The following is a 6,672-nucleotide window of genomic DNA, read 5'->3' as shown; positions in this document are numbered from 1 at the left end:
CAGCTGATCTCACAACCTATGTTGCCTTCAGGGACCAACCCCAGCCTCGGAGTTTTTAGATACGACGCAAAACATGTGAAACAATAAAAAATAAATCGAAAGCGTCACCATTTAATGCTGGCAAACAGTACAACATAAATCAATGTTCGATTAAATGCGTGATAAAAATATTGTGATTATTCTTCGCCTAAATGTCTTCTGAATCAGAATCTCTGTCTTCCCACAGCACTTAAACGTTCACGAGACTTGCTTAACGTGAAGTCCACGGTGAGTGCAGCCATTATGATTTTTTTGAGGTTTTTAAAAAAATCTTGCTTCATGCGGGCTGTTGGGGGTGATTTCCAATGTGGGAGTCAAATGCTGATGATGAAAACCCAAATTAGATTTTTTTTTTTTTTTTTTAGTTCCTCCTTCCTCCACGTCAACTTGTTAGCTCGTTAGCAACAAAAAGTCCTGGTCAACTCTTCCTTCGAGCATAAAAAGTCAGACACAAATGAGAAGGGCATTGCTAGAACTTGTAAAATTCACACGGGGGGGTCACCAGCGGTGACAGGTGATGTCTCAGTCAGGGGGGGAAGAGGGCGCAAGGGGCGGAGGGTATTAGCCGAAAAAAGCTACCGACATTAGCTTGGAAAAGAGTTGAACCGGCGGAGAGGTGATGTTAAAAAATGACAGTCGCTGTCGCTCCGTGGCTCGCCTTCGCTCTCCTTTTCGCGCTGTCCAAGCTATTGCCAATCCCCGTCCCGCAACGTGGAACGTCTTGACGTGGGCTTGTTCTGAGACACGACAAGGAAAAGGCTGGACGGCTGCTTCAGTCTCCGCCGGACAAAATGGCAGCGTAAAAAATCAGCTGATCTCACAACCTATGTTGCCTTCAGGGACCAACCCCAGCCTCGGAGTTTTTAGATACGACGCAAAACATGTGAAACAATAAAAAATAAATCGAAAGCGTCACCATTTAATGCTGGCAAACAGTACAACATAAATCAATGTTCGATTAAATGCGTGATAAAAATATTGTGATTATTCTTCGCCTAAATGTCTTCTGAATCAGAATCTCTGTCTTCCCACAGCACTTAAACGTTCACGAGACTTGCTTAACGTGAAGTCCACGGTGAGTGCAGCCATTATGATTTTTTTGAGGTTTTTAAAAAATATTTTTAATTTTTATTTTTTCCTCCTCATTGCATCAAGCCCTTACGACAATGCATCGCCGAGCAAACGTCAATCTTTGGTGATAGGGTGCGCACAATTTGGGAGGGGCCATCAAATGATTGCCCCTCAGACGCCCCGTGTCCTTATTTGACTCCCAATTGTACGGAACACAATGTACTGCTTAACTCTTCGTGGAGACTCTCACGATGAATCGTCCAATGATGCCAATGGACACTTTGTGTGCGTGTAAAAACATATTATTTTTTTCTATTTGTTTAAATTCGTATGAAATTAACAGACAACGCTGGGTGCATAAATTTGAGGCAATTACATGTTTTCATGTCTGTGATAAAAATAAATCACAGTATACTGTAATTGATTGAGAATATTGACGAGGATCGTTACTCTGACGCCTGCGGGAATGTCCAGTATTCTCCAGACTGAATGTAATTGGTGAGCAATTGTAATTTAAACACCCAGAGGACAATCCAATAACCTCAGTCTTGTTCCTCACTCGAGGACTTGTGCAATCCATACTTGGAGTCTAGCGCTATCTTCCGGCGCTGAGGTGAAACTCCCGATTGCCATGGCAACTGCGTGGATGCTGGGAGCCCGTGTAACCCGTAGCAACGAGCGCCAAAACTTGATGCTGTCCATCTAATATGTCTTGCCCAAAAGCAGTGCACCCTGCATGGGGGGTAGGAGGTTGGGAGGTGGATTTCGCACACTTGACAAATACCCGCATGGGAACGGCCGCATTTGACATTGCCATGGCAACAACAGATAATGGCAGCGTCACGAAGCTTGGGTATTATTCTATCAAGCTATAAATATAAGAAGATGCAGAAGCTGAAGTAGAAAATAACAGGAGAGGGACAAAGAGTTACTATTCATGGTCAACCAATAAACACATTTTGTTATGTTATGTACATCCCATCAGCAGCATTTGTGGTCTTAAGTAAGGTTAAAAAAATCCTCTAATATTTTGTCAATACTCTCCCAATTTTTAAAAACACCGAAGTGGGTGAACTGTGAATGCGCAACATTGAGCGTGTCTGTCATGCAGAAACACTAATTTATGCCAGTGACATAAGCTCAGTAGGAGAGCGGTTCACAATTAGTGATGTTTATTCAAAGTGAAAAGAAAGCTCCGTTTGCATGCAGACCTCGATTATCAGCATTTCAATTAGTGGCTGAAGAGAAACACTTCCATCCGTAAATGCTAAAGTGTCACTCAAAGGAGGGCCGACGACATCTCGGCCAGAGCTTCCGGGTCGATCCCAACGGCGACGGGCTGGCAGCAGCCGACGCAGATGTACCTGAGGACCCACAGGTAGATGATGACCGACAGGACCACGGTCATGGCCAGCAGCAGCACGCTGAGGATAGACTGCGGGCCGGCACCCAAAAACAGGACCAGGGAAGGCTGGAGGGAGTCTTCACCTGTTTTGTGTGCTGGAAATGGAAAATTGCTGTATTACAGTATCCATGAGGGCTCTCACTCTGTATGTATTGACAATTCCATTGATTAGTCATATAAAAAACTAGTTTTCCCTGCTTACAGTTAATTACCCGATTAACCGATTTTTGATCATTTCGTGTATTATAGTTCATTCATTCATTCATCTTCCGAACCGCTTGATCCTCACTAGGGTCGCGGGTGTATTATAGTTTCAGTGATTAAAAATAAAGAGAGGGGTTGTCGTCGCAAACCTCTTCGAAACTGATTCAGTGACTGGGTCAGTCTTTTTTTTTTTTTTTTTTTTTTTACAACAGCGCCTGATCGATGCTCGCATGCTCAATGGTGGCGCCCGCCACCTCCCAGGCTTGCTGAGCTACAATAGAGGCAGGAATTGGAATGGACAGCCGGTGGAGGACCATGATTCATTTCCACAACATCTATGGAGTTTTACATTATGTATTAGCGTGAAGCGAGCAGACTTTCATTCGACAAAACGGTTGAAGACATTCAAATAAACAGCTTGAGGCAAGCGAGCTTTGCATCTTATTTGGAGAACTGTACGAGTGAGACAGTGAGAACAGGTGCGAAAGAGTACATTAAAAAAGTTGAAAATGATTTAAAACGTAAAGCGCGGGGGGGAGGGGGCGTTCCACTGGACTCTACATGATATATTGTCACAACTTTCAAATAATAACACGACAAACATGAATCAAAAGGCGAACTATGTACATACAGTTAATAAATCTAAAAAAAGACAAAAAAACTCCAAACGGGCCCGATTCTCACTTTGGGTCAAATGGCAGTAAAGTTTCACCTTTGCTCGAGTGAAGAACCAACAGCAGGCAGGTGACGATCCCGATGACAGATTCCCTCCTCATGGCGGACTCTCTAATTGAGGAATACATTGGACTGCACAAAGCACACATGCAAACAACTCTGTCACAGGAATGAGCTTACACAAAGGAGGAGCGGTGTCAAGTACAACGGAGCTGATGACTGGATATGATGACCCTCCTCCTTTGCCAGTGTCCGTCGTCTTGGTGGCAAGGAGATTATCATTTAAAAAAAGAAGATAGATATCAAACAAATGAAATTAAAAAGCAACGGAGCCCGGCCAAGACCTCCGCTGCATTTGTATGGAGTCAGGAGACTTCATCATTGTCTTCCTCGTCTCCCGGCTTCAATCAGGCAGTTGTGAGGGTGGGGGAAAAAAAAAAACACCTGAGGAAAAAGAAAATGGCTTTTTGAGCTCAAGAGAGATTGGTTCGAAAATAGCAGAAATAACGGTGGTGGCAAAGTGGGAGGGAGGAAAAGGAAGACGACAAAGAGGAGCGGCTTCCACATCGCCAGCAGCAGAGGAAAAAAATGACAAAAAAAAGAACCTTGCTTTCTCTGGTGGTTCAACGATTTTTTTGAATGACTAAACATGCTTCACCTCCTCTTATAAAAGTTAGACTTTTTTTTTTATGAAGTGCATGTCGACGGATACAAATTGTTCCCATGCTTTTGCTTCTACAAATTAAAAAAAAAAAAAATTTCTACATCGTAAACCAAATTGTGAGTGCCAAAATCTTCGATGCCACGAAAGCACGTAAAACATGTGACAGAAGAGCAAAAGAAAAAAAGAGACAGGCTCGCCGAGTGGTGTGAATCTGGCTGTGGCATGTCTTTTGTCCCTCCACGTCACGCCTCCAGGGGTCGCCTTGGCAACTTGTTTTACAAATGGCAGCCTTTCAAATATCCTGCGAAGCACGATGGCTGGACAGATGAACCTTTAAGAGCCAAGGGAGGGGAATGCAACAAGTTCGTTAAAAAAAAAAGAATCATGGATATTATATACAAAAATATTTTTGCTGCTTGCCGGCTGGACTTAAAACCGGCAATTTGGAAGTTTTTGACCCACTTCTTGTTGTATCTTTCAGCTCTTTATGGACAAGACACGGAGTGGAGAGGACAGTGAGTCAGGTGGAGTGGCAAGGCGACACACTGGTCCAGATGGAAGTGAAACACCTCGGGAAGCCTGTGTGTACACTGCCCCTAACTTTACCAAAGGTATCGTAAACTTCAATGAATTCAAGAACACCTGGTTGCACTTTTGGTTGACATTGCCTTCCTGTTTCATTTAGTGAGTAAGAACCATCAGACGACCCATCATGCCGAATATAACCACCTGTGAGCGGAAGGTAAAGGGAAATACTTTACTTTCCACCGCTGAAGCATGGCCAAACCCTAACTTTTAATTACGAGAAGATCATTTCTTGCCCAACAGACTCCCTCCCAGATTCGCTGCTCCTCTGGCTATCAGGAGAGCTTTCGGAAGATGAGATCGCCCCGCTGGCACGTTCTCTACGTCTTCACCGCAGCGCCGCCCAGTTGGTGAAGCTGCGGTCCGGGGACAGTCTGCCCGCCCAGGCCTTCGCCATCTTGACCATGTGGAGGAGGGAGCTGCCCACTTCCCAGCTCCGGTCCAAGGTCGCCCAGTTGGCACACTGCTTGGCCAGGATTGGCCGGCCGGATTTCACCAGAGAACTGCTGCTATGCCAGGCGGAGGAACCCCTGCCATTGAAATAAAGACGTCTATGGTGCACATTATATGCTAGCATCAAGCAAGTAGACTTCCGTTAGACTAAATAATATAGTTTGTTTGAACAGTTGGGTTTCCAAATAGATCTTTAACTCTTTTTTTTAATTAATTTATTTTTTTACATGTCAGTTTTAAAGTTAACTCCAATTGGAACTGACAAATTAACAGCTTGAAGCAAACCCGCTGTGCCTCTTATTTGCCGGACCATGTGAGCCTGAGAATGTATCCATCGTAATGAACGGGGAATGTATAGTTGCTTTAATCCAGTGTTTTTCAACCCCTGTGCCGCGGCACACCAGTGCGCCGCAAGACATTGTCAGGTGTGCCGCGGGAAAATATCCAATTTGTATGCCTGTGCAGTCTATCGCCCAGAAATTAATCGTGTAGTACCCTCCCATACCGCTAGGGAGTAGCAACAGCTAGCCAATTGCCTTGTGTTAAGACGAGAGACAAGCGAATTTGTGACGCATCAATGCAGGACGACGGTGAAACAATAAATATGAAAGATGAGAAAATACTTTTTTCTTTGTGTTCATTTGATTCCAATTCAAGCTGTTATAATGTCATTCTTCAATGCTAAAAACGGTTATAGGAACAATATAACACATTAATTATTCAAATAAGCGTTTTTTTTTCACATTTTCAGCTAGTGGTGTGCCGCGAGATTTTTCCAATGAAAGAAGTGTGCCTTGGCTCAAAAAAGTTTGAAAAACACTGCTTTAACCAGTGTTGCAATCACATGGATTTGTAATTATCTATTACATCCACAAGAGGGCAGTGTTTCACCATTCTTCTGTCTCTTCAGTCAAACGGCGTTATTTCATGATACGCATGACTGAACATGTATTTTGATGCTGGACATGGTTTCATAAAGCATACAGACAATAACAAGCATCAGTGTATACAAAATAAAAAAAATTAATGAAAAAAGAGAGTGACCCTTGCAACTGCCTCACTTCAAGGTCTTTCCTTGCCGAAAATCAAAACAAATCTGCAGTGGTTAATGTGTGACACCTCTCCACAAAGAGCAGTGGATGATTCACTAGCAAATCCTCTCGACGTGTCGGCACGCCTGGCTTGAGATGTGACCTTATTTCAGCCCCATGACACCGAGTCATCTTGATTCTCACCAGCACTGACGTTCGGCGACAGGCAAGCATCTTACAAGCCAATTTCTGTTCCAACTTAGTGGGAAATAATGATGAGTGGATGAGTGGAGTTGGTTTGGAGACGTCTCTCCTATTGGGGCCGATTGTGAACCTTTTCTCACTTTTCATAGTCATGTCCGCAATATATCGAGGGTGCAAATGAAGAAACATTTAACGCAGGGGAACACAGTACTGTGCTTTTTTTTTGTCCCCCTTTTGTGGGATGCTAAAGGGCACTAGTGAGTGTGCTGGGCATTATTAGCGCCCTATCACTGACACACACATGCACGCACGCACACACAAACTGAGGGTCTTAGTAAATG

The sequence above is a fragment of the Hippocampus comes genome, unplaced genomic scaffold, assembly GCF_001891065.2.
Source record: "Hippocampus comes isolate QL1 unplaced genomic scaffold, H_comes_QL1_v1.1 scaffold246, whole genome shotgun sequence".
In the NCBI taxonomy this organism is placed as follows: Eukaryota; Metazoa; Chordata; class Actinopteri; order Syngnathiformes; family Syngnathidae; genus Hippocampus; species Hippocampus comes.
This window is presented reverse-complemented; position numbering follows the sequence as displayed.